Source organism: Pinus tabuliformis, chromosome J (genome assembly GCF_031772625.1).
Source record: "Pinus tabuliformis cultivar Carrire ecotype Pingquan chromosome J, CPIR1, whole genome shotgun sequence".
In the NCBI taxonomy this organism is placed as follows: domain Eukaryota; kingdom Viridiplantae; phylum Streptophyta; class Pinopsida; order Pinales; family Pinaceae; genus Pinus; species Pinus tabuliformis.
The window spans coordinates 1,350,841,726-1,350,850,791 of record NC_142295.1 but is presented as its reverse complement, the minus strand read 5'-3'; positions in this window follow the sequence as shown (position 1 = coordinate 1,350,850,791).

Here is a 9,066-nt window from a genome sequence, read left to right as displayed (position 1 = left end):
AGTACTAACAAAACAAAGCTTAATTACAAGAATTATGTTTAATACCTCGTAGGAAAATCACTGAAAAGCATAGATATGGAAAGGAAAATAATTTATCATTAATATAAATGTTTAATAGGAGAAAAACAATACCACAAACTCACACCACAAGAATTCCTGAATAATAGCTGCAACTTGGCCTTTGATTTCCTGTAAAAATATGATGAAGTACAAGCTACAAGATTTCCACTCTTTGATGTCCAACCTTGAGTTTGACTGAAAAGTAGATACATATAGAACAAAAAAAACTTCCCCACTCTCAGGGGTTGAATCCCTTAGTATAGGAACAACTTACATGAATTTCTCAACCAAAACCTAATGACTAGGGAGGTTGGAACAAACCCTCCATTTAGACTTTGACTAAACTATTTCTCATAAATGAGGCCTAAAATTACGTCAAAATCACTCTAACAAGATCATTTACCTTCTATTACATCAATTCAACTCACAACATGGGGAATTAAATCATAAAATCCAATTTTGACTGAAGAAAACTCAAAATTTGGACAAACAAGAAAAAGTGCAACACCACTTGCAAAAGCGCAGTGCCATCAGGCATAAGCGTAACACCAACTTTGAGGAGGTTTTTGAAGGCCTTCCACTACTCCAAATCTAGCTCTGAATATACTAATGGAAATCTTGGGATGTCTAGTTGTCATTATACACCTCAAGCAAGGAAAACAAACACTCCAAGACCAAGAAAAACTCATTATCCCACAACTACTCCAAAAGCGCAGTGCCTAGTCCAGTAAGGTGGCAGAAAGTGGTTTTTTGACTTAGTTTTGGGAATTTTCTTCAAACTTGTTTTCTGACAAGGAACCAAAAGTGGATAGCTGGCATGTATATGTCATTTTCTATCCATCCATATAAACTTTTTGGCATTTGGAGGTCTGAGGAAAAAGCACAGCGCAACTTTTGGCTGAACTATTCTTCCTCTTTATGCCAAAAGTCACAAAAACTCAAAATTGTCCAAAATTTCTTCAAAATTGCTTCAAGTTTGGTCCATGAAGCTCTAAAATGAAATTTCAAGCAAGGAGGGAGGCCTCAGCTAGCAAGTCAATTTATCTTTCTGTTTTGATGGTGTAGTGGCCCCACCATGTCCTGTCACATTTTATTTTGAAACTGCAGCTTTAGAACCTTTTAGGATATATTACATCATAATGGAGATATAAAATAACTTTAGAACCTTTATTGAATATTTTTCCCTATCACTACTCCTTCAAATGTTGATTTTGGTGGTGAAATGACTTATTTTCATGCTTTTGACCCTATGACCTAATGATGACACTACATGAATGAATGAGCTGAATGATGACATTGATGACTATGACACCATTTCAACAAGGGATGACCAGATCATGCTGATGTCCATTGATCATAAAGGTGAAAGGAGTAGTGATGACCTACCTAACCTAACCAGTGACTAAATTTTTATTGAAAACCTATTTGAAACCATAAAAATTTGTAGTAGAACCCGATCAAAAACTTTGTAAGAGAATATTTGACCATTGGTGACTGACAGGACTGACAGATACCAACACATCTAATGCAACACGTGCACTGGCCAATGACATCTACATGTTGTTTGCAATAGTCTCCTTGGTCTCACCACCGAGGTGCGATAACTTCTCTAGCTTTGTTGGCAATACCAAGCTACGAGGTGGTAGTGGGAAGAATCTTGGAAGTGGTGGTACATGCCCAGGGTCCCTACGAACCCCATTGTGCTCATAGGTATGTCCTAATATGGGTCCATAATAATGGGATTCATTATCAGTGTAATTGACCTCATATGTAACACGAACCCTACATATAAATTCTTGGAAAAATAAATGGTGACCTGGTCATGGTGGGAGAATTGGCCCTAAGCTCCAATGAATCTATCATAAACAAAAGGGGTTGCATCAACACTCCTAAATATTTCAGTGGAATCAAACCTCAATGTCTAGCAGGGTGATCTAGAGGGATGTCAAACAACTCCCCACAAACATCAATGTTCTTGGCGGCCTCTTTCACCACCTCCCAAGTATATGTACCTCTAACCTCATGCCTCCTTATCGTCTTTATGGACTGTAGGAGGTGGCTCTGTGGGCCTGACCTCCTGTGTGTCTCGTTCAACCTATTGATGCTATCCAACATCAAAGACAAACTATGACGAGTCGGTGAATTGGTAGTGATGTTACATATCTCTTCTATGATCCATTTATGATGGGTCATAACATCCTCCAATGTGATATGAGCTTTAGCATCGTCCCACAGAGGGATCGATGTTGCACTTAGATCCTCATATTTGACCCGTTGATGGATTGCAAATCATAAACATAATTTAACATATATAATTAACAAACTAGAAGCATAATAACATATACATTAAATTCATACACATCAGTTGAAGACAAATTAAAAATTAAAGACGATTTCAAGTCATAAACGCATAAACTTTAAAGTGGATTTAAAAATGCAGGAGGTGTACCTAAAATAGGTGAAGAAGGTCCACTAGAGGTAGCATGATCATCAATAGAGACAGAAATATTGCCTTTGACACACCGAATGGCATAAGAGGCAAGATCTATGAGTGGAACGTGAACTCTTGGTGGGCTAAGTGATCTATCATGAGCCCAACCACATATAACAAACGACCTTGCACTATGATGGCCTGTAGTTGGGGCACGTATATGGGATGCCTCAACATATTACATATAATACATATAAGCTTTAATACACGAAAAAAATGTTGACTAAAGTATTACATATAATACATATAAACTAATCCAAGAAAAAAATATTGCCTTAGAAAGAATGTGTTAGGTCCCTATACTACTAGTGTAACCCCTTATTGTTATTAGTGCAACCCCCTTATTGTATTATTGTGCCCATATAGTCTCCATGTTGTTATTATTATGCCCCATAGAAGCCCACTACTCTTATTGTTGTGCCCCTACAATATTATTGTGATGTAGACTCTGATTATATTGGGACCCCTTAGACTCCTATATATAGAAAGGAGGTCTTGTCATTTCTATCATCCAAGAAATTTTAATTTGTGTAATGTAAAGGAGGTTTCCCCCTCGAAGAGGCTATTCTTTAAGTCATTGATCTATCTTTTCTATCTTTTTGTGGACTGGTTTGATACCATTTGGTATGAGAGATTTGGATTCTAGGGTTTCGTTGCTCCAAACGGGTCATCATGGAGTTTTCACTATAACATATAACATTTTCTCTAGAAAGATTCAAAAGCTAAAACAAAACCCATTTGAGTGAAATTCCTTCAGAACCTTAGGTCTAAATTTCAGATCTTTTCTCACTATATTTTCAAATATATGATCTGAGGAAGTTAGGGTTTTTGCAAGCTCCAGAATTCCATCACAAATAGGTCATCGTAGAATTTTCGCTATAATTATTTTTCTATGAAGGTTAAGAATCTGAAATTAAAACCCATTTGAGACGAAATCATGATGAAGCTTGGTCCCAAATTTTAGATCTTGTTGCACTATGTTTTCGGATATATGATCCAAATAAGTTAGGGTTTTTGCAGGCTCCTGAATTACATCCCAAACATGTGACCTTGGGAAAATCATCATAAATCTCTCTTTGAGCATTGGATTAAAATTTAGTAAGAAGTTACATAAAGAGGACGGACTGTAGTTTTCTTTGTATTGATTTTAGGTCCGAAGGTCGAAACAGTGACACGTGGCAAGTCATACAAGTTCACTATACTAAACGAGTTGATAATCAGGTCATCGTAGGAGATTTGGCATAACTGTTTATTGAAGAATCCAATATTGATCAAATTGGTGGGGTTAGAAAGATGACTCAGAGGGATACCACAGGAAAAAATTGCAGAACTTGAAGATCTGAAATTACAGAGTTAAAGTTGTTTAAATATCTAGCTCCTAAAAGTAAGAAAAATTGTGACTCAAATCCAGAAAATAGAAACACCTAGTACGCAAAATTGAATGGATGATTTGAATAATGCGATTAGAGCTAAGATAAATAGTTTTATATGTGTCATGTAATCTAATATCGATGGTATGGAAGAAGATTTAAAGAAAGGCATGGAAGATTTGAAGAAATACATGGAAGGTTTGAAGGAAGGTGGAACAAAGCTGCTACAAGAAAGGCCTCCTAATGATGAAAAGGTAGTAGAGGAAAATCATGATGAGAAAAAAATAAATGTTAATCATGATTTCATAAAATATAACATTGGATTCAAGACCCACCATATTACGAAGATCGATATGAGGAAGTTTTATGGCAATGATCCCATAACATGGATACTACAGATAGAGCAATATTTCGATCTCCATAATGTGAAAAAACATAAAAAGTATGCATTCTAACTTTATATTTGGAACCAAATCAGTTTGTATGGTATCGATGGCTTTTCTCTCGTAAACAATTTGTCACTTGGGAAATTTTTACGAAAGAAATGATAACACATTATGATAATACAAAAAGCAGCACCTTTTTTAGTCAATTGATAAATCTCAAACAAAAGGGTTTAATGATAGAGCACATTAAGGACTTCCAAAAATTGAATATAAGGGTAAAATATATTCTAGAGGAGCATATGATTGATGTGTTCAAACGGACTTTAAATGATAACATCCAACATGAGGTTCGCCTTTAGGAACCTAATTCATTGGAGAAGGCATTCAGTTTGGCAAGAAAAATGGAAAGAAAAATTATGGCAACAAGGAATCCTACCACTCACAGCTATAAAGATGGAAGTTTTGTTTCTCCTAACCTTTCACCACCTACAAGGTTGACACCACAACAATTGGAAGAAAAAAGAGCAAAAGGGATTTGTTACAATTGTGATAGAAAATACACTAAAGGTCATAAGTGTGCTGATAAGAAATTAATTTACATAGATGAGGAAGAGGAGCAAGAAATGGAACAAGAAAAGTCAAAAGAAGAGGATATAAACCAGGAACCAATCCCAGAGAAAGAAGAAATGAATATGACCATATCTTGTAATGCATTGACTGGAATTACCACTCCTCAACCTATCAAGATAGAAGGGAATATCAAGAACAAAAAGGTAATAGTGTTGATTGATTCGGGTAGTACCCATAATTTTATTCATTGTAAGATAGCCAAGGAATTGAATTTCTTCCTATGTCCAACACCAGAGTGTCAAGTAATGGTTGGAAATGGAGGAACCAGAAATTGCTCTGGAAAGTGCCATAATATCAAGCTATCCATGGGAGAATATGTCTTGAATAGTCCAATGCTTTCCATTCCAATGGGTGGTGCAAATGTTGTACTAGGAGTCCAATGGCTACAATCTTCGGGTACGATAACTTTTAATTTTCAAGAACTTTTCTTGAATTTTTTTTGGGAAGGAAAGGAAGTTGAATTAAGGGGTATCAAAGGGAAAATAAGAAAGATAATTAGCTCTAACAGCATGACAAAGATTCTAAATAAAGAACAACGGGGCGTAATTGCACAATTATGTTCAATAGAGGTTCCCACATCAAAATCATCTATTTCTCCACATCTCCATATGGCCAAAAGAGTAAAATTGAATGTATGGTTGCCGAAATGCTAGAGGTTGGTATAATTCAACCTAGCCAAAGTTCTTTCTCTACTCCAATGGTGTGGATACATAAGAAGGATAGATCATGGCACATGTGTCTAGATTATAGGGAGCTCAACAAGCTTACTATTAAAGATAAATTTCCCATTCCTGTCATTGATGAATTATTGGATGAATTACATGGAGCAATTTACTTCACCAAGTTGGATCTTCGTTCACGATATCCTCAAATTAGAATGAAGACTGAAGACATTCCAAAAACAACATTTACAACTCATGAGGGTCATTATGAATTTTTGGTCATGCCTTTTGGCTTTACCAATGCACCTTCTACATTTCAAGGTTTGATGAATTCTATTTTCAAACCCTTCCTTAGAAAATTTGTGTTAGTATTTTTTGATGATATACTAATCTACAACAAGTCTTGGAAGGATCATGTTCAACATGTCGACAGGGTGCTCAAACTATTGGAGAAGAAACAATTATATGGAAAAAAGCACTAAATGTTTCTTTGGAGTACAAGAGGTGGAATATTTGGGTACTCAGTTAGCTCATAGCTCATCTTATCATCCTCAATATGATGGGAAAACTGATATAGTGAACAAATGTTTGGAAGGATATCTTCGTTGCTTTGTATCTGATAAATAGACATAATGGGTCAAGTGGTTGCCTTTGGCTGAATGGTGGTATAACACTTCCTTCCATACTGTATAAAAAATGACCCCATTTAAAAGAAAATACTAAGGTTCAAGCCGTGGAAGATCACATCGAGCATCAACAACAAGTTCTCAAATTGTTAAAGGATAACCTCACTTTGATGAAGAATAGAATGAAACAATAGGGAGATCAACATCACAGCGAAAGAAGTTTTGATGTAGGTGATTAGGTATTTCTACGACTACAACCATACAAACAAATGTCCCTCAAGAAAGCTAAGAAGGATAATAAATTATCACCAAAGTATTATGGTACGTACAAGGTGTTACAAAAGATTGGCGCTATGGCATACAAATTGGAGCTTCCTGCATCTTCCTAGTGCACCCAAATTTCCATGTTTCATGCTTAAAGAAGGTTACAGGTGAGAAGATCCTAGTTCAAACAATATTTCTAGAACTTGAGGAGGAAGGAAAGATCATATTAGAACTGGAAGCAGTCACAAAAGCAAGAAATCGACAGCTAAGGAATCGATCAATTTTAGAGTATCTCATCAAGTGGAAGAACTTACTCATAGAAGATTCCACATGGGAGGATGAGAATTTTATACAGAAGCATCCATAACTACTCAAGCGTTGAGGACAACACTTTTTGAAGGGGAGGGGCATGTTAGGTCCCTATACTACTAGTGTAACCCCTTATTGTTATTAGTGCAATCCCCTTATTGTATTATTGTGCCCATATAGTCCCCATGTTGTTATTATTATGCCCAATAGAAGCCCACTACTGTTATTGTTGTGCCCCTACAATATTATTGTTATGTAGGCTCTGATTGTATTGGGACCCCTTAGACTCCTATATATAGGAAGGAGGCATTGTCATGTGTATCATCCAAGAATTTTTCATTTGTGTAATGTAAAGGAGGTTGCCCCCTTGAAGAGGCTGATTTTTAAGTCGTTGATCTATCTTTCCTATCTTTTTGTGAGCTAGTTTCATAACAGAATGTTGACAAAAAAACCATTTATAAACTAGAGCAGAATAATCTAGTCTGAAGTCCTAAACTTTAGAGTCCATTTTTTGATAATTTATCGGCCAAAGTATTGAGTTCCATGTAAACACAATTGAAGGAAGTGATCAAATCTACCTTCACACTTTTTCTCGTTTCTAAATAATGTGTTTTATTCATAGCGCATAAACATGTAAATATATATGTAAAAAATTGAAATAAACCTATTTACAAAACTAATAAAATTTCATGTCAACCAAGTACTCCAATAGACTTTAAGTTCTTAATATTTGACTTTGACACATGACAGGTACTAGGTGCAAGCACATGAAGACAATGTTTCTTGTACAACACACTACATAATGAAACAATATGGTACAAATTAGAAAAGAGTCTAAATACTTTTATTCACTAGACCAAATGCACTTTTCATGATGAATTTAGTGTGTCTAAAAATGATGCATTGTTGAAACATGAATATATATATATATATATATATATATATATATATATATATATAGATATAGATATAGATATAGATATATATATATATATAGATATAGATAGATATAGATATAGATATGATATATTATATTATATATATATATATATATATAATATGCTATGTTAAATGTTATAGTTATATATATATATATAATATATATTATATTATTATATATATATATATATATTTTGTCAAATAACTTTATGTTATGATAAATAGTTATATATATATATATATGATTGTTAATTTATATATCTAGTTATATAATTATATTATAAACTATCTAGTTGTTATTATGTTATGTTTTGTTTTATATATAGATTATGTTAAATAACAAGTTATATTATGTTAAATAGCTATAAAATTGTTATAAACTAGAGAGAGATGGCTATGTGATATTATAATATTTATAATAGTTAAATATATATAGTTATATTTATATTTATATAGTTATATAGTTATGAACTATAGTTTTATATATATAACTTTATATGTTATGTTAAATAATTATAGAACTGTGTTATTGCGTGGAGAGGGATCTAGTATAGGGGATACAGAGAGATGTTGTAGTGTCCTTAAAAAGTTAAAAGTAATAAAATTCAATTTTTTATAAGTTAAGATCAATTTTACTTACAATATAATAATATTTTTAACCATAAATAGGCTTTATTACAATACCATGGGCCAATATTGTGGCTTCAATACAACATGCCCAAAAACCATCTCTCATTTTACAATCAAAATATTTTATAAATATTTAATTTAATTTAATTTTATAACATTTTTTTAATTAAATCTAAAAGAAAAAAAATATAATTAATTTTAAGCTATATCTAAACCCCTTATCACATTAAAATATATAAGATATATATAGTAGCTATTAATTAAGATCCATTTTACCATATAAGTTAAAATAATAATTTTGTAGCTATATTTAAAATTCATTAATGAGCACATAAAAGCTTAATACTTACAATATAACGAGATTTTTAACTATGGATATTCACCCCCACTTTATCATAGATATTATTAAGTTGTGAATGAGTTTTGCTACAATATCATGGCTTATCAATATTACATGCCCGAAAATCATATCTCATTTCATAATTAAATTAAAAAATATATATTAATTAAAATCTTTTGAATCAATAAAATTACATAAAAATAGAAATTAAATTAAAAAAATAAATTATTAATTATTAATAATTAAACTAGCTTAGATCTTAACTCTAATCTATGGAGCTCCTAGAACCAGAGTTAAGATGGATCTAAACTGGTAATACATTCTTTAATAACCCAAAACCATTACAATTGGAATATTAC